This window comes from Aotus nancymaae, unplaced genomic scaffold (genome assembly GCF_030222135.1).
Source record: "Aotus nancymaae isolate 86718 unplaced genomic scaffold, 86718_ANA_hifiasm-v0.15.2.pri h1tg000041l, whole genome shotgun sequence".
In the NCBI taxonomy this organism is placed as follows: Eukaryota; Metazoa; Chordata; class Mammalia; order Primates; family Aotidae; genus Aotus; species Aotus nancymaae.
In genome coordinates, this window is record NW_026988455.1 from 10,290,443 (window position 1) to 10,310,224 (window position 19,782).

Sequence of the window (19,782 nt, forward strand, 5' to 3'; positions counted from 1 at the left end):
TTTAGAGACAGCCACCACTGCATTCCCCTGGGACATTTCCTGGAGCTGCCATCCCAACTTTGACTTCCCACCATGATGGCTGCTACTTATGGCAAAACACCAGTCCTCTAGAGGACATACGGCTCTGTCCTGCAGCAGCTGGAGTCCCCACTGAGGCTCCTTGTCCTTCATCCAGAGCAAGGCAAGCTTAGTTAGTTTGGTGCCCAGACTCGGGCCATCTCACAGCTATGTCATCTTCCAACATATTGGAAGGAAAAACCCTGACTGAATCAGAAAATATATCTTTTCAGTATGTAAATGGGTCCTGTTTTAAACCAGAATCAGTGTAATCAAATAAGAAAATAAGACCAAAGTATACCTCCTACTGTCATTAATTATGCACAAGAGGGGAAGGAAGAAACTCGGGTATAGCTTATTTAAAAGGCGCAATCCTGAAGTAAGACCAAAAAAAAAAATCCAAAAAAAGAGAGAGAATAATTAAAATGAAGGTATCATTATTGTTTCTTTAAAGGATCTCATTGGACAGAGGGGTGTGACTGACAGACAAGACACGTGGGGTTCTCAGAGTGATTGTTCTGAAGATGAATATGCAGGAAATCCTGGACTCTAGGACCTCTTGCCTACTTCCCACAGCCTCTCCAAGCAACTGGGAGAACAGGAAAACTACCGAGGGGCAGAGTCTGCTGGACAAGGACCCTGCCCCTGGGCACGTTAATGTCAATCAAAAGAAACATTAGAGTCTCTGAAGCTCCCTTGGCATACAGGGGGTGAAGTTACTACATTTCTATTGTCATCATCGTTATGGCTGCTATTATTAACATTCATCCAGTACCAACATTGTACTTAGCACAGCACAAAGTGTAAAGGCAGATGCAGCGTCTGCTTTGAAAATAAACATCTACCTACAATCCTAGCAATTTGGGAGGCCAAAATGGGCGGATCACCTGAGGTCAGGAGTTTGAGACCAGCCTGACTAACAGAGAAACTCTGTCTCTACTAAAAATGCAAAATTAGCTGGGTGTGGTGGTGCACACCCGTAATCCCAGCTACTCGGGAGGCTAAGGCAGGAGAATTGCTTGAATCCAGGAGGCAGAGGTTGAGGTCGCGTCATTGCACTCCAGCCTGAGCAACAAGAGTGAAACTCTGTCTCAAAAATGAAAAAAGGAAAAGAAAAAGAAAATAAACATCTAGGCTCCCCAGCCGATTTGTGCCCCAGCAGAGGAACCAGACTTTAGGCACTCAAGGACACTCCACAGCCCCACCTCCACCTCCACCCCCACACACTATGTCTCCATTTCCCTTGGGCTACTACTTCAGGTCTTCTGGAATCTGTTCAATGTTCCAAGGCCCTAGCTGGGTTGCATGGCTCTCAACTGGCCTCTGCGGCTAACATCAGGGTTCAAAGAATCAGGTAGAGAGAAGAAACAGACGGGGACAACCAGGACTCTGAGATGGAGAGCAGGCAGGGTGCCTGGGGAAAGACAGCACCCCGCTTTCTGATGACTGGCATGTGAGTCAAACTAAATGCTTCACTTAATGTCACCACTCCACTGCTCCAGTCCCCTTGTTTTTCTTATCACCTCATTCTGCAACCTCACACTTTACGAATCCTCTCATATACTTCAAAACTCAAGACCCACACCGTAGTAAATTTTATCTGTACAAGTCTTTGGAACACAAAAGCATTGACAAGTGTCCATGGCCATCTAAGAAATGTACAAATATTATATATACACATCAGTTCCTCAAGCAAAAGTCCCACTTCCCACTGCCAAATGTTATTTTTTACAGCAGCTCTGCGAGATGAGTGAAGGCGTATATTTCACCAGAGTGAGCCACTTTTTATAGAGTGGGGGGGGTAAAAAAGAAAAAAAAAGAAGCTCAAACACTTTTATTGCTTTCTAACCAACAGGATTTCTTGATGCAAATGAATGAATCACCTTTGTGACGATTGGCTGCCCGAGTTTCCTTGTCACACTTGGAACAGGCTCAGTGGATGTGACTTGCATCCTCATGAGTCCAAGGCAAGATAAAGGACTGACATTGCTACCAGTGAGTTATGAGATTTGTCTTTATCAGTGAAAATAAGGTCATAACGCAGCCCAGCCATCGCCTATTATATGTGGGTTGCATCTACTTTTCTATATAATGTGATCCACTGTGCAGGGTGATATGGAGAAGCCCAGTGCATAAATTAGCAGTTTTTAAAAGCTGCGTTAAGTCTTTAAGGCCACCAGGGTAGCTTTTAATGCCTTGCTGCCACTCATCAAGAGACACTGGTCTTCTTTTGACCTGTATTTTGATGACATTTGGCAGAAAAAGTAGCTAGGAGGACTCTCCTAACTGTATTTAAAATTAGAGGCTGGGTACAGTGGCTCACACCTGTAATCCCAGCACTTTTGGAGGCTGAGGCAGGCAGATCGCTTGAAGCCAGGAGTTCGAGACCAGCCTGGCCAACATGATGAAACCTCATCTCTACTAAAAATAGAAAAATTAGCTGTCTCCAGTTCATGCCTCTAAGATGACAAAAAAAAGAAGCAACAATGGTCGTGCCAAAAGGGCCGCGGCCACATGCAGCCCATTCGCTGCATGAACTGTGCCCGATGCATGCCCAAGGACAAGGCCGTTAAGAAAGTCGTCATTCAAAACATAGTGGAAGCCGCAGCAGTCAGGGACATTTCTGAAGTGAGCGTCTTCGATGCCTATGTGCTTCCCAAGTGGTATGTGAGGTTACATTACTGTGTTAGTTCTGCAATTCACAGCAAAGTAGGCAGGAATCGAGATCATGAAGCCCACAGGATTGAACACACCCACCTCGATTAAGACCTGCGGGTGCTGCCCCACGACGCCACCAAAACCCATGTGAGGGGCTGAGTCCTTAAAGACTGAAGACGGACTATTCTCTGGAGAAAAATAAAATGCAAATTGTACTTTAAAAAAAATTAGCCAGGAGCAGTAGGGAGGCTGAGGCAGGAGAATTGCTTGAACCTGGGAAGCAGAGAGATTACAGTGAGCCGAGATCATACCACTGCACTCCAGCCTAGGCAACACAGCAAGACCCTGTCTCAAAAAAAAACACAATAAAATAAAATTAGAGCTGGATCCGAATTAGAAAGCTAACCAATCATGCGATTGAGTTCCTGGCAGCTATTTCTAAAGAGAATGCATAACAAAACCATTCATTCATCCCTCACCTGTTAATTTTGATTTAAAAACTAAGATCAGCCACACACGGTGGCTCACACTTGTAATCCTAGCACTTTAGGAGGCCGAGGTAGGTAGATGGTTTGAGGTCAGGAGTTCAAGATCAGCCTGGCCAACATGGCGAAACCCCGTCTCCACTAAAAATACAAAAATTAGTCGGGCATAGTGGTGCGTGCCTGTAGTTCCAGCTACTTTGGAGGCTGAGGCAGGTGAATTGCTTGAACCCAGGGGGCAGGAGGTTGCAGTGAGCTGAGATCACCCCACTGTACCCCAGCCTGGGCGACAGAGCGAGACTCTAAATTAATAATAAGAAGAAGATAATTCAGCATTAGCTTATAGAGTGATTTCTCTGTGCGAGGCACTGTGTGGACCTCTGAAGTCTCAGTTCTTCCAAAAGCTTGAGAGGTGTGAACATGCTTTACATTATGGAAGTTCTTTAAGAGGAGAAGAATGATGAGGAAATTCATAGGTGTTTTCTGAAACACTGCACAAGTTGACACTAAATCTCATGAAAAATGATGCTTTTGATGTGCAGGATTTTAGAAGATAAAAATAAAAGATTCAAGATTCTGAAAGTGGTTTCTCTTCCACACAGCTTTTGGTCTGGAATTTGCACATTTGGTTTTCTTGTAGCTACTTCTGCAACAAGTGCACCTACTCACTGTCACAACACAGTAAGCTAAATTTTCTCAACAAATATATCCTTTGTTCTCTTCCACAGTAAAAACAAAGGTTTGAGAGTCAGCAGAGGGCAAGGGGCTGTGGGAAATACAGAAAGAAAACAGACACAGGGCTCTATCCTTGAGGAGCTCAAAAACGATTCACTGAATAAATAATTATTGAGCATCTAGTATATGTAACGGCTTTACTCAGCTAGTTGTTCTTTTCAGACACAAGCAAATTCATGGGGAAAAACAACTGAGAGCCTCTCCTCCACAATATACAAAGAATCTAATCCATTCATTCATTCAACAAGTGTTTACTGAAAACCTAATACAGTATGTGTCAGACATTGTTCTAAACCCTGGGGAGCAGTAAACAGAATAAAGTTCCTGCCCTCATGGATCTTATACCCAAAGTGGGAGACAGACAATAAACAAATGCACACATAACATATGCATATCTTACACATAATATGCCTTTATAATAAGAAGAGCATAATATAGTGGATTCTGTATCCCAGCTGCCTCAGTTCAAACCCCACCTTTGTCAATTGTTAGCTGTTGAACTTTAGAGAACTTATTTAACATTTGATGTCTCAGTTTTTCTCATCTGTAAAATGGGGATAATAATAATAATACCTAATCCACAGAGCTGCTGTTAAGATAATTATGTCAATACATGTAAAGTGTTTAGAACAGTAGCAGGCACATACCTAGTACTATTGTGTGTGTGATTAATAAAATTCTCCACTTATCAGGTAGAGATAAGAGAATGAATTAAAAATAAAGGGGTCTGGTGCAGTGGCTCACACCTGTTATCCCAGGACTTTGGGATGCTGAAGTGGGAGGATCATTTGGGCCCAGAAGTTTAAGACCAGTCTGCATAACACAGGAAGACCCCATCCCTACCAAAAACAACAACAACAACAAAAAAACACCTAGCCAGGTGTGGCACTACTTGGGAGGCTCAGGTGGGAGGATTTCTTGAGGCCAGAAGGTTGAGGCTGTACTCCATGATTGTGCCACTGCACTCCAGCCTAGGGCAACAATGCAAAACTCTGTCTCCAAATAAATTTAAAAATAAAGAAGGACATAGAGATGATAGGAGGTGCTATTTAGATTGTTAGGGACAGCCTCGCTGAAGGAGAGGACATTTGAGCAGAGGCCTGAATGAAGTGAGAGCACAAGGCATGTTAATAACCAGAGAAAAGCACTTCTTGGCAAAGGGAATAACAAGTGCAAAATCCCTGAGGCAGGGTCATGCTTGGAGTGACAAGGAACAGCAAGATGCTACAAATGGCTAAAGCAGAGGGAGAGGGGAGGAATGGCAGGAAGTGAAATTGATGAGGTAGCTATGGGCCTGGTTATAGCAGGCCTTGCAGGCCATAGTAGGGATCTCATTCTAAGAGTAATGAGAAGTCAGTGGAGGGTTTTGAGCAAGGGAGTGACAAAATGTATGTTTTAAAGTCTTCTGTATATGGTGGTTTCTTAAAAAATTGAAAATAGGGCTGGGCGTGGTGGCTCACACCTGTAATCCCAGAACTTTGGATCATGAGGTCAGGAATTCTAAGACCAGACTGGCCAACATGGTGAAACCCCGTCTCTACTAAAAAATACAAAAATTAGCTGGGCATGGTGGCTTGTGCCTGTAATCCCAGCTACTTGGGAGGCTGAGGTAGAATTGCTTAAACCGAGACCCAGGAGGCGGAGGTTGCAGAGAGCCGAGATGGCGCCACTGCACTCCAGCCTGGGCTACAGAGCAAGACTCCATCTCAAAAAAAAAAAAAAAAAAAAAAATAGAATTACAATATAATCCAGCAATTTTACTTCTGGGTACATACCTAAGAAAATTCAAAGCTGAGTCTTGAAGAGATATGTGGATAGCCATGTTGTCAGCAGCATTACTCACAACAGCCAAAAGGTGGAAACCGGCCGGGCGCGGTGGCTCAAGCCTGTAATCCCAGCACTTTGGGAGGCCGAGGCGGGTGGATCACGAGGTCGAGAGATCGAGACCATCCTGGTCAACATTGTGAAACCCCGTCTCTATTAATACAAAAAAATTAGCTGGGCACGGTGGTGCGTGCCTGTAATCCCAGCTACTCAGGAGGCTGAGGCAGGAGAATTGCCTGAACCCAGGAGGCGGAGGTTGCAGTGAGCCGAGATCGCGCCATTGCACTCCAGCCTGGGTAACAAGAGCGAGACTCCGTCTCAAAAAAAAAAAAAAAAAAAGGTGGAAACCACCCAAGTGTCAATCAACAGGCCCATGAATAAACATAATGTGGTCTATCAATACAATGGAATATCATTTAGCCTTAGAAGGAAGAAAATTGCCAGGCATGGTGGTTTGCGCCTGTAATCTCAGCACTTCGTGAGGCAGAGGTGGGCAGATCACTTGAGGTCAGAAGTTCAAGACCAGCCTGTACAACATGGCAAAACCCTTTCTCTACTAAAAATACAAAAAATTAGCTGGGCGTAGTGGTATGCACCTATAGTCCCAGGTACTTGGGAGGCTGAGGCAGGAGAATCACTTGAGCCAGGGAGGCCGAGGTTACAGTGAGCCGATATCATGCCACTGCACTCCAGCCTGGATGATAGAGCAAGACTCTGTCTCAAAAACAAAAAACAGAAAAGAAGAACATTCTGACATATGCTATAGCATGGGTGAACCTTGAGGACACTATGCTAAATGAAATAAGCCAGTCACAAAAAGACAAATACTGTATAATTCCACTTATGTGAGGAATTCAGAAGAGTTAAATTCATAGAAAGAGAAAGAATGGTGGTTGCTTGATCTGGAGAGAGGGGGAAATGGAGAGTTACTGTTTAATGGATACAGAGTTTCAGATTTGCAAGATGAAAAGCATTCTGAAGATTGGTTGCACAATAATGTGAATATACTTAACAACACTGAACCACTTAAAAATGGTTAAGGTGGCCGGGCGCAGTGGCTCATGTCTGTAATCCCAACACTTGGGGAGGCCGAGGTGGGTAGATCACCTGAGGTCAGGAGACCAGCCTGGCAGATATGGCAAAACACTGTCACTACTAAAAATATAAAAATTAGCCAAGTGTGGTGGCACATGCCTGTAATCCAGCTACTTGGGAGGGTAAGGTTGTACCACTGCACTCCAGCCTGGACCACAGAGAAAGACTCTGTCTCAAAAAAAAACAAAAACAAAAACAAAAACAAAAAAATGGTTAAGGTGAAGCCAGGCACAGTGGTACACACCTTTAGTCCCAGCTACTTGGGAGGTTGAGGCAGGAGGATCACTTGAGCCCAGGAGTTTGAGCATATATGTGCTATAATTGCACTTGTAGATAGCTACAGCACTCCAGCCTGGACAACATAGTAAGATCCTGTCTCTAAGAAAAGCAAAAAAGACCACAAAGCCACTGGGCATGGTGGCTCACACCTGTAATCCCAGCAATTTTGGGAGGCCAAGGCAGGTGGATAACCTGAGGTCGGGAGTTCAAGACCCAGCCTGACCAACATGGAGAAACCCTGTCTCTACTAAAAATACAAAATTAGCCAGGCGTGGTGGTGCATGCCTGTAGTCTCAGCTACTCAAGAGGCTGAGGCAGGAGAATTGCTTGAACCTGGGGGGGCAGGGGTTGCGGTGAGCCGACATCGTGCCATTGCACTCAAGCTTGGGCAACAAGACTGAAACTCCTTCAAAAAACAAAAAAGAAAGAGGAAGGAAGGAAGGAAGGAAGGGAGGGAGGGAGGGAGGAAAAAAGTTAAGATGGTGAATTTAATGAGTATTTTACCACAATTTTTATAAATCTGGAAAATAGATGGTGACAAGTGTGGAATTAGGGAGACTCCTTAGATGTTTTAGTTATCTATTGCTATGTAAAAAACAAACCCTAAACTTAGTGGCTTAAAACAACCACCATTTTATTATCTCTTATTATTCTGCAGGTCAGGAGGGCTCAGCTAGGTGGTTCTTCTGCTCCATTGGGGGACAGTAAAAAGTTGGGCTCAGCTGGGACACTGACTCTCTCACTCCATGCAGTCTGGGGCCTCTTCCTCTTCACGCAGTCTCTTCACTTGGTATCTCCTGCAGAGATACTAGTACCTACACTTCATACAAGTAGCTCAGAGGTCTCAGAAATATAAAATCCTTCTTGATACTTAGGTCAGAAGTGCACAGCATCACATCCTCCACATTCTACAGGCTAAAGTGAGTGGCAGGTGAGCTGAGATGGCAATGTTGTACAAGCAGTCCTCAAAGGAGGACTGCTTCACTGAGGACCATCTTTGCAGTCGAGCCATACAGGAGGCTACTGCAGCCATCCAGGTGACAAAGAACGAAGGCTTAGAGCAGGATCACAGCAGCGAAGATGATAAGAAATGGTTGATTTGGAATGTATTTTAAAGATAGAATCAGTGAGATTTGCTGATGGCTCAGATATGAAGTAAGAGGAAGAAAAAGGAGTCAAGGATGAGTCTAGGTTTTGGGCCAAAGCCACTGAATGAGTGGTGGTGTCAGGCATTCTTCAGGCAGCAAAGCATCACCAGGGGCAGCCAACTTAAGGAGCCTTGGAATCAAGTCCTTCCTCTTTTGTTTATACCCATATTACCTTAGTAACTGGATTTCTACTTCCTGATCTGAAAGATGAGGATGATGATACCTGCTTACCCTGTCCTGTAAGGTCACCATAGGATCAGATGAAATCTTATATATAACAATAGTTGTCTTGAGTTTGCTGCACATGTAGTGGCCACAGAAAAACCTCCACCTTGAAATTATGAAATCCAGTTCCAGTCCCAGGTCTGTCTTAGATTTGCTGAAGGAACTTGGGCAATTCATTGAAACTTGCCTTGACTGTCCCTTAGCTGTAAAATCAGGCAGGCCATTATATCTGTCCTGCCTATACTAAAGAAATTTTCATGAAAATTTCTCACAAAAACATAAAACACATTTTTGAAAAGGCATAAAATGGCAAATAAAAAGGTCTTATTATTGCATCACTAATTACAGACCCAATATCTAGGCTTGGGGAAAATAAAATCCTTGGAGTCTATAAAATCCACCCATTCTCATGTGACCCAGGGGTTCCAGGCTTGACTTACGAAACAGCCAAGGGGAGAATACCATTCAGAGCTGCTGTAAAATACAACCCATAATTGCAAGTCAATCATACACATGGCATGAGGGTTAGTGAGTTATTCATCATAATGGAATATAGATAACAAGCTTATATTTGTAGCACTTTGACTCTAAGGGAAATTGTTTTGTTGCCTGATTTTTTAATGCACTGGAAAACTAACGGGTGAAAGTACCAGGTCACGTCACAGAAGCAAAGAAACCACAGGAGCTAAGGGAATAAAAGCCCAAATAAACATCTCTCTTCAAAAGTGAGTGTGTGGGCCAGGCACAGTGGCTCATGCCTATAATCTTAGCACTTTGGGAGGCTGAGGCAGGTGGATTGCTTGAGCCCAGGAGTTTGATACCAGACTAGGTAACATGGTGAAACTCTGTCTCTAGAAAAAATACAAAACTTAGCTAGGCATGGTAGTGCATACCTGTAGTCCCAGCTACTCTGCAGGCTGAGGTGTATCCTTTGAGCCTGGGAGGTCAAGGCTGCAGCGATCAAGATGGCACCACTGCACTCCAGCCTGGGCAATAGAGTGAGACCCTGTCTCAAAACAAAACATAAAAATATGTAAAGTGAGTGTGTGATATGTGGGGCCAGGCCAGGTTCTAGAACCCAGGGCAGGGACAGCAGGACAAGAAGTTCAGCATCTCCAGTAGCCACAGAGAGTTTTAGGTTTTAAGGTCTTATCTGAAAGACACCCACACACGAAATAGCCTGGTATTCAATTTATCCTCTGTAGAAGAACAAAAGACTGAGTCAATGCTGCAAGGATGTGAACTTGGTTTCGGAGGCAGTTGGGAGCGGCCGTTTAAACACTAAACCATCCCCTTCAGGCAGGAAGCACATATATACTAAAGGATGGGGAAAGCAGTCATCTCTTTTAGAAAGAGTGCTTCTGTTTTCATTATCATTTAAGGCTGTAGTCAGTGTTGAGCAATAATAAGAAACTGGCACGGGGAAAAAAATGCACCCAAATCACAGGCATACACAATAAAAATGCTATTATAGACTTTTGCGAATATAAATAGTTTTTTAAATGAGGCTGCTAAGACTGGCATCCCAGACGCTACCTGAAAAAGAGTCATGTTTACACATTCCAGCAGTTGCACCAGTCGCCAGTCTTGGCCTGCTACCACAGAATGGACTGGGTAATTCTTTTGGAATGAATATCCATGCGGACAGGTTGTGGGGCAAAGAAGGAAGACATGGATCGAAGTGGAGAGAGCACAAAGGGCAGAGAAAAGGGACTTGATGCTCAATGGGGAGAAATTGAAGAGGACAAAGGAATAGGAAGAATAAAAGGCAATACGGACTAGTTTACTGGGAATCCTGTTAAACTACACCACCTCAATTGTACCTAAACACAGGATTCACTTGGTGATTTTGTCTTTGCGTATAGCAACAATCCCAGATGGTCAGGGTGCAAATTTCTTTGCTTTCTTCCATACTGGTGAAGGCACTGCAATAATTAATGAGTATTCAACAGAAGCATAATAATGCTGGCTTTATCAGAGTTAACCCAGGTACATATGAACTCATAGATGTCAAGGGGGCCTAGTCCTAGTCACAAAAGGGGGGCACATTGGAATTCCAGGTGGTCAAACGTCAATGTGAGTGATGTGAAGTGAGCAAAAGGAAGGACTTCCTGACAGTGGGGAGGGGTGAACACAGGAGGTAGAGTCAGAAGAGCTGGCAGAATCCCAGAGCTATGGGTCTGCCCAAAGGAGGAGATATAGGCTAGAGTAACCTCTGCATTCCCCATTCCCTTTTGAATGTCCCAGAACACTTACTCAACTGGGCAAGGATGCTTGGTGGGTGGTCTGTTGGATCTGAGACTACTGACCACCAGCTGGAGAAGGCGTGGGGGGCTTGAAGGTCTACCAAGTGAGTTTCAGCATCCTCAACAGATCTTATCAGGAATTGGTTTTGAGTCCTTAGGGCGTGAGTAAAGAGATGAACACATGCAGCCAGCAGTTGAGAAAGTGGGACTGGAGCAGGATCACTGCCATCTGGAGGCCCCATCAGAGCCTCTAAGCAGGACTCAAATCAGTCTGCTCTTCTTGCCCCCTCCCAGAGGACCTCCCTCCACACTTGGCTCCTTAAGCCAGTGGCACCACCATCATCCTAGTTTCTGGCTCCAAACCTAGAGCCATCCCTGCGCCATATGCTGTTGCTGCTGCTGCTACTGCTCCCCGCCACTCATTGCAATCTGTCTTCCACCAAGTCTTTAAGACTTCTCTCCCCTCCATCCTTTCTTTTCAAGCCCTTCTGGCCTATTCAAGCTTGTCATTTCTCCTCTGCAGAGGTTTCCTCTTCTTCTCCCATTTCCTTCATCCTTCCAGATCACCCTGGCATCAATTCCAGATTGATCTTCTAATACACTACTTGGATCATACCATTCCTCTGCTCAAAAACTTTCTAGCATTCCCCATTGTCTACAGGACAAATCCTGTCATTCAAGACTCTCCCCAGTCCTGGTGCCTTAAACTTTCTAACCTAACCCTCTGTCACAGTCAGAGCCACCTTCCAATTTCTCATTGCCACACATCTGCTGCTGTTAGAATTTCTGCTCTGCCTAGGCTTGGTTTATTCACCATCTCCACTGCTTGGCCTCACCCTGCCTGAAATATTTCTCTTCCCTGAATGCACAATACACTTGGAGTCTCTACCATCCTTCTCACTACCTGTGACATCTCATCTTTTTACATAACATTGTGCTATTATTTAACATTTTGCCTCTTTCCAGATCCACATCCCAATCAGGTTGAAATGTTTTTAATCTGCAAGCACCATCCAGGGTTTAACTTTTTATGTGGCCCATCCTAGCACCCTGAACAGAGTAAGTGCTCACTAAGTATTTATTAATTTAAGAGGTGGGGGGACCCTACGAACATTCTTCACTTACTTCCAAAAGGCTTTAGCCCCCATTGAGGCAACACTCTCCATGACCCAGGGCAAACATCCCACCTCCTCTGACTTTTACAGCTCAGCTGCAGTGAAAAATTCAAGAGCTTTTCTAGGAACGCCCGCCACGAGTCAAAGTAGCTGCCAGCAAAGAGATTTCATGAAGATCCCAGGTTTTAACCCAATAAGGTGGAGGCTAATTTTGGCTCATGACTCATTAATCTCCACAACTGGGGTTAGGAAGACAGGCCCTGCCCTCACATTGCGAAAGCACATCCTTACCCTCCACAAGTACACACACGTGCCACTGTGCGGACATAGGCCGAGGCAACATCATCATCCATTGCACAGTTTTGAAACTTCATTCCCAAATAGCCTGTGGAATTGAATTTCTGATATCCGAGTGCATACATGGATGTGCATTTTCCATTACTTGTTTAGGCAGACTACAAAACATCACTGCAGAGAAGTTACCAATTGATGAGCAGGTTGCGGGCTTCAAGTTCATTGGTTGGCTACTTGGAACTTAGAATGTGTTTCTCCCTGAAAGCAAGAGTGCCTGGGTTTTCCAGCCATCCTGCACAAACCCATCTAACCCTTAATGTACTGCATTATAATACCACAACGTGATTTTTATTCTATTCATGAGGGGTTTGCAAATGTGAATGCCTGAAGTGGCCAGGTGGACAATACATAAGCAAGGAGAGTCAGACCAGGAGCATAGGGCATGACAGACACTGTCCTGAACATGCTGCCTCTAAAAGGGGCCACCAGCCACTGCAGGCTCCAGCATCAGATGGCTGCCCTGGGAGAATGCGGACCCAATGCGGCACATCGGGAGAAGCCAAAAATCAAATTGTTATGTGAGATAGTTGGCAACTAATTTGAAAAAATTTTCAACACAGTGCAAATGAAACAAGATCTATCAGTAAGCTGAAATTGGCCCAGGCTTGCAACCTCTGCTCAATAATGTTGCTTCTGTGGAGAAAATGCATTTTAATTTCTACCAGTCAACACCAGAAAAGCATTTTCCCCTCTTCTGGCTCTTCCTGGGCACTATCCCCGAGGTAAGGCACTACCTTGTGTGAGAGAAGGCTAATGTCTCTGTGGTTCCAAGAACCCAAGGCCCCCTCACTGAGTTTGAGGACATGACCTCTCCACTCCTTCCTCATGTGTCAAGGTCGTGGGTCCACAGGATGTGTGTAAATTAGGGCCCGCCTATGTTCTGCTTTTGTGGTGGTAGTGGGGATTTATTATTGCTCTACTGTTTTTGTCTCTGTTTTCTTCTGATTATAAATGTCACATATGTTACCTAACAGCACATTTGGAAAATTTTCCCTCCTAGAAGTAATCAGGCGTTTTTGTTGTTGTTGCTGCTGTTGTTCTTATAGACAGAATCTCACTCTGTCACCCAGGCTGGAGTAGAGTGCAACGTCAGCTCACTGCAACCTCCACCTCCGGGGCTCAAGTAATCCTCCTGCCTCAGCCTCCCAAATAACTGAGACTACAGGTGTGCAACACTACGCCCAACTGATTTGTTGTATTTTAGTAGAGACGGGATTTCACCATGTGACCCAGAGTGGTCTCAAACTCCTGAGCTCAGGCAACCCACCGAACTCGGCCTCCGAAAGTGCTAGGACTACAGGTGTGAGCCACCACGCCCAGCTGTAAAAGTAATCACTGTTGATGATTTATTTTTTCACTCTCTCCTTTTAAAAAGTTTCTCACATTATACAAATGTCGTGTGTTAAATGATGTCCCTGCTTTAAACACATGTGTCCACATCTTAATCTCTAGAATCTGTGACTGTGACTTTATTTGGAGAGTCGTCTTTGCAGATACAATAAAATTGAGGATGTTGAGATGAGAAAGTCACCGGATTCTCCGGGTGGGTGAGTGTCTTTATAAAAGAGAGAGACACACAGACACACGGAAGAGGAAGAAGCAGTGTTACCAGGAAGGTAGAGATTTGAGTGATGTGGCCGTAAGCCTAGGAGTGCTGACAGCCCCTGCAGTTGGGAGGGGCAAGGAGCAGGTTCTTTTTCAGAGCCTACACAGTCCTGCCAGATTTTGGACTTCCAGCTCCCAAAATTGTGAAAGAATTAAATTTCTGCCTTCCCAAGTTGTAGTAATTTGTTATGGCAGCCCAGGAAACCAATACAACAAGTAATACCTGATAAATGCAGAATGTAATTAATTCAAACAATACAGGATTATACAAAGTAAAAAGAGAGTCCGCTACATGCTACACAAATCCCACTCTTATTCCCCCATAAATAGTAACTGTTTTTAGGCCTTTTACTATGGACTTCACACACAGACACACACACACACACACAAACACACACACACACACACAGAGGTTTATATATATTTTATGTGCTTTTAAATGAATGAGATCATAGCATTTTGCTACTTGCTCTTTTTAAAATTCAGTATTTCTTGGGGATATTTGCATGTCTGAACATAAAGATCTGCCTCATCCTCCTCATTAACTGCAGTATATTCTATGAACATAGCCTATGTCATTGTTTTCATTAATTCTAAACTTAGGAATGTAACAATATTACAATAATAAATCAAAGTTGACTTGCTTGGCTACAGTTGAAGCTATTTCTCCCCTTTTTGATCCACACATTATAATATGTATCTGTGTGTTCACCAAGGATTTCTGGCTCTCCACCTGCTGCCATTGGAATTGGGTGTGCCCAAGTGACTTGCTTTGGCTAGTACTATGAGCAGGTGACTTGTGTCATTTCCAATGGGAAGCTTGTGCTCAGTTTGCCTCATTCTTTTTCCCCTGCCAAGCAATTGCAGAAGCACTAAGAGAGTGCTCACCATCAGACTAGGTCTCCTGATGAGCTCGACAGAGCAGAGAGACATATCGTGTGAGTGAGGAATAAACCTTTGTTGTTTAAAACCACAGAGACTGAGGACTTTTTGCTACTGCACTATAACCCAACCAATCACAACGGAGTATATAACTGATATCATATGTATAGATAGATAGATAGATACAGATATATAGATATAAAACTGAAGAAAGCTTAATACAAGTATCTTGACAGAGAAAAGTGTGGTTTATTACAGCCTGCTCAGTGTTAATCAACAATATTACTTTGTTTTTTATTTTGTTTTTGAGACAGGGTCTTACCCTGTCGCCCAGGCTGGAGTGCAGTGGTGCAGTCACGGCTCACTGCAGCCTTGGCCTCCCCAGGCTCAAGCAATTATCCCATCTCAACCTCCCAAGTAGCTGAGACTACAGGCATGCACCACCATGCCCAGCTAATTTTTTTGTATTTTGTAGAGACAGTGTTTCTTTCTTTTTTTTTTTTTTGTTTCTTTTTAAAATTTCTTTTTATTTTTTTTAAGAGACAGGGTCTCACTATGTTGCCCAGGCTGGAGTACAGTGGCTATTCACAGGCGCGATCCCAATACTGATCAGCATGGGAGCTTTGACCTGCTCTGTTTCCGACCTGGGCTAGTTCACCCCTCCTTAGGCAACTTGGTGGTCCCATGCTCCTGGGAGGTCACCATATTGATGCCGAACTTAGTGTGGACACCCAATCAGCATAGCGCACTACAGCCCAGAACTCCTGGGCTCAAGCGATCCTCCCACTTCAGCCTCCCAAGTAGCTGGGACTACAGGCAAGCACCATCGTGCCTGGCGGGTTTCTTTTTTAAGTTTCACTCTTGTTGTCCAGGTTGGAGTGCAATGGCACAGTCTCACCTCACTGTAAACTCCGTCTCCCAGGTTCAAGTGATTCTCCTGCCTCAGCCTCCCAAGTAGCTGGGATTACAGGTGCCTGCCACCACACCCGGCTAATTTTTCTTTTTTTAGTAGAGACAGGGTTTCCCCACGTTGGCCAGGCTGGTCAGGAACTCCTGACCTCAGGAGATCTGCCCACCTCGGCCTCCCAAAGTGCTGGGATTACAGGAGTGAGCCAACATGCACTGCCTGAGACAGGGTTTCACCACATTGCCCAGTCTGGTCTGGAATTCCTAGGCTCAAGCAATCTACCCACCTCAGCCTCCCAGAGTGCTGGGATTACAGGTGCAAGCCACTGCACCCAGCATCAATATTACTAACAGTACAATTTTACTTCCTATTTAGTCATTTTTCCTTTTTACATTTTCATTAAGATGATGAACTTAGTGACAAAGGAAATGAAACACTACATTTTCAATATCACAAATATCACACCAGCCGTAAATCAATAAATGTGTTTGGTGAATATGCAGGTTCATGGCATTGCTTTCAAGTCTAGTAAATGCCACTATGCTTGGTGCCTATTAAAAAACAATGGGTTTCAGGTTGTTTTCTACAGTTTCATGTATATTTGAAATAACAACGCTCTGTGCACTCAAAGAACACCCCTTCTCTCTTGCTCAACTGGCAGGTGCTGTTAGCTTCACAGAGGAGGAAGTACTGTTCTCTGATCAACAGTGATGCCTCAAGCTGATTAAAGAACATTGTTTGTAGAACTGGAAGGGGATCAAAATGCCTTCCGTTCTCCAAGTCAGAAAAGATAAGGCCCTGAAGCCTTAAATGGTAAACACGACAAGAGCCTTATGGTCTCAGTGAAAGATATCTAAGATCCAAGCCCTTTCTCTCCAGGGAGGAAGAATATTTTTTAATGATGTCTCTTAAAATGTCAGATTTAATAGGAAAAAAAGTGAAAAGGAAAGCCTTCTGCTTCCCCCACCCAAACACTGCAATCAGAGAAGGTTCCTTAATCACAGCTCTGACCCTGTTGCAATTCCACACGGAAGACGAGCAGCAAATACCCATGGGCTCCCACTCTCCTAGGCTTGATCACAGCAGCCAGATGCACAGTGATGGAGGCCTCTGATGATGATGACATTTTATTTAAATTTCAAATCTTCACAAAATGCCAGGCTTGCCATCACCTGGTATGACGAGTCTTTAAGAGAGGATCCTAGTCTGGAAGATACAGCCTCACTCCTCGCAGGTAGGAACTGAGGAGTGGAACAAAGAAGAGCGTTCTCACCCACAAGACCCCCCAGCCTCACTGCCCTCTCCAAGTGGGTCTTGTTTGTAGGACTGGAAGGGGATCAAAGTGCCTTCAGTTCACTGCCCTCTCCCCAAGTTGAGCTTGTGATAGCAAAAGCAGCTGGGCACCATACAAGAATTCCTGAGTGCATTCTGGGCCGGTGTAAATCAGTGCTACTGAGGATGAACCGCCTGTGCGCTAATATATATTGGCAGAGTTCTGTGCCCCTCAGCTTGAACTAACTGAGGCAGCATTAGCCATATTTACTTTTGTCTAGCCTCTGGATTACTAGCCTGGTTCCCCTATTCCTTTTTTTTTCTTTCTTTTTTGAGACAGTCTCACTCCGTCATCCAGGCTGGAGTGCAGTGGCATGATCACAGCTCACTGCAACCTCTGCTTCCTGGATTCAAGTAATTCTCATGTCGCAGCCTCCGGAGTAGCTGGAATTATAGGTGCAAGCCACCACACCAAGCTAATTTTTGGATTTTTAGAGAGATGAGATTTGGCCATGTTGGTCAGGCTGGTCTTGAACTCCTGGCCTCCAGTGAATCACCCACCTCGGCCTCTCAAAATGCTGGAGACTTTTTTAAGAACATTATTTATGCTGCTCTCAAATACTTAACAAATACCACTGTTTTAAATATAATTTATTGAGTTAAAATGATTATTATGAATCATGGCAGGCAGAATTCTGAGATGGCTCCCAAAGCTTCCTGTGCCCTGGTGTACACATTTTTCCTATTCAGTTAAATGCTAATCCTAAGTGCCACTCTGAAGAGACTTTGTAGATAAAATTGATGATATTTTGTAGATTAAAAAAGAAAATCCCAAATCAGCAGCCCTTAACGTAGGAGATTAACCTCAGTAGGCCTGATCTGATAAGGTGAGGCCATAAAGTGCCTGGCTTCCTCTGATGAAAGAGATTGGAAGTGTGAGAGGGCATGGCAAGGATCTGCAGGTGCCTCCAGGAGCTTACAGCACTGTTAGCTAACAGCCAGCAAGAAAATTGGACGGGCACAGTGGCTCACATCTGTAATTCCAGCACTTTGGGAGGCCGAGGCGGGCAGATCACAAGGTCAAGAGATTGAGACCATCCTGGTCAACATGGTGAAATTCCGTCTCTACTAAAAAATAAAAAAATTAGCTGGGCGTGGTGGCACGCCCCTGTAGTCCCAGCTACTTGGGAGGCTGAGGCAGGAGAATTGCTTGAACCTAGGAGGCGGAGGTTACAGTGAGCCAAGATGGCACCACTGCACTCCAGCTTGGCACCTGGCGAGACTCTGTCTCAAAAAAAGAAAAAAAGAACTGCAGCCCCAGCCCTACGACCACAAGGAACTAAATTCTGCCAACAACCACGTGAACTTGAAAGAAGACTCCAAGCTCCAGAAATGATTGCAGCCTAATCAACACCTTGATTTTGGCCTTGTGAAACCCTGAGCAGAGAATCTAACTCGGCCACACTCAGACTTCTGATCTACAGAAACTGTGAAATAGTCCAGGCATGGTGGCTCACGCCTATAATCTCAGCACTTCAGAAGGCTGAGGCTGACAGATCACTTGAGCCCAGGAGTTCAAGACCAGCCTGGGCAACATGACAAAACCCTATCTCTACCAAAAAACAAACAAACTTTAGCCGGGCATGCTGGTGTGTGCCTCTGGACCCGGGTACTTGGGAGGCTAAGGTGGGAGACAGCTTGAGCCAAGAAAGAGGAGGTTGCAGTGAGCTGAGACCATGCCAGAGCACTCTAGTCTGGGCAACAGAGCCAGACTCTGTCTCAAGAAAAAAAAAAAAAAAGAAAAAAAAGAAAAGAAACTGTGATATAATAAATGATTACGTTTTAAGCTGCTAAATTTGTGGTAATCATGCAATAACAGAAATCTAGTACAATCAGATATAGCATATTTGCTCTGGCCTAAAATGTAAAGAAAGATAAGTACAAATGAAATTTTTTTTTTTTTTTTTGAGATAGAGTTTCGCTCTTGTTAACCAGGCTGGAGTGCAATGGCGCCATCTCGGCTCAACGCAACCTCCGCCTCCTGGGTTCAGGCAATTCTCCTGCCTCAGCCTCCTGAGTATCTGGGATTACAGGCACGCACCACCATGCCCAGCTAATTTTTTGCATTTTTAGTAGAGACGGGATTTCACCATGTTGACCAGGATGGTCTCGATACAAATGAAATTTTCTTTCTTTCTTTATTTTTGAGACGGAGTTTCACTCTTGTTACCCAGGCTGGAGTGTAATGGCGCGATCTCGGCTCACCGAAACCTCCGCCTCCTGGGTTCAAGCAATTCTCCTGCCTCAGCCTCCTGAGTAGCTGGGACTACAGGCACGCGCTACCATGCCCAGCTAATTTTTGTATTTTTAGTAGAAATGGGGTTTCACCATGTTGACCAGGATGATCTCGATCTCTTGACCTCGTGATCCACCCGCCTCGTCCTTCCAAAGTGCTGAGATTATAGGCGTGAGCCACCGCGCTCGGCCTCAAATGAAATTTTAAATTTTATCTCTCATTCTTCTTCCTTTAGAACTAGATACAAGATAATAGAATGTCTTTTCCTTTATTTATCAAATAATAAAATTTAAATTGGTCCAAGTGAAGTGGTTCATGCCTATAATCCCAACACTTTGGGAGGCAGAGGCTGGTGAATTGCTTGAGGCCAGGAGTTCTAGACTAGCCTGGCCAATATGGCAAAACCCCATTTCTACTAAAAATACAAAAATTAGCCAGGTGTGGTAGCACATGCCTGTAGTCCCAGCTACTTGAGAGGCTGAGGCAGAGAGTTACTTGAGAGGCCGGGCACAGTGGCTCATGCCTGTAATAGCACTTGAGGAGGCTGAGAAGGTCAGATCATGAGGTCAGGTGTTCAAGACCAGCCTGGCCAACATGATGAA

General features: G+C 44.5%; 1 protein-coding gene across 1 annotated transcript in view; it reads right to left on the minus strand.

Annotated features, from left to right (window-relative positions):
• MEGF11 (multiple EGF like domains 11) overlaps window positions 1-19,782 on the minus strand; it is a 432,868-nt gene that overhangs the window by 405,463 nt on the left and 7,623 nt on the right. Inside the window, exon 2 of the mRNA XM_064361459.1 lies at window positions 9,397-9,509. The gene's annotated coding sequence lies outside the window, so the exon portion shown is untranslated. The remainder of the gene's footprint in view (window positions 1-9,396; window positions 9,510-19,782) is intronic.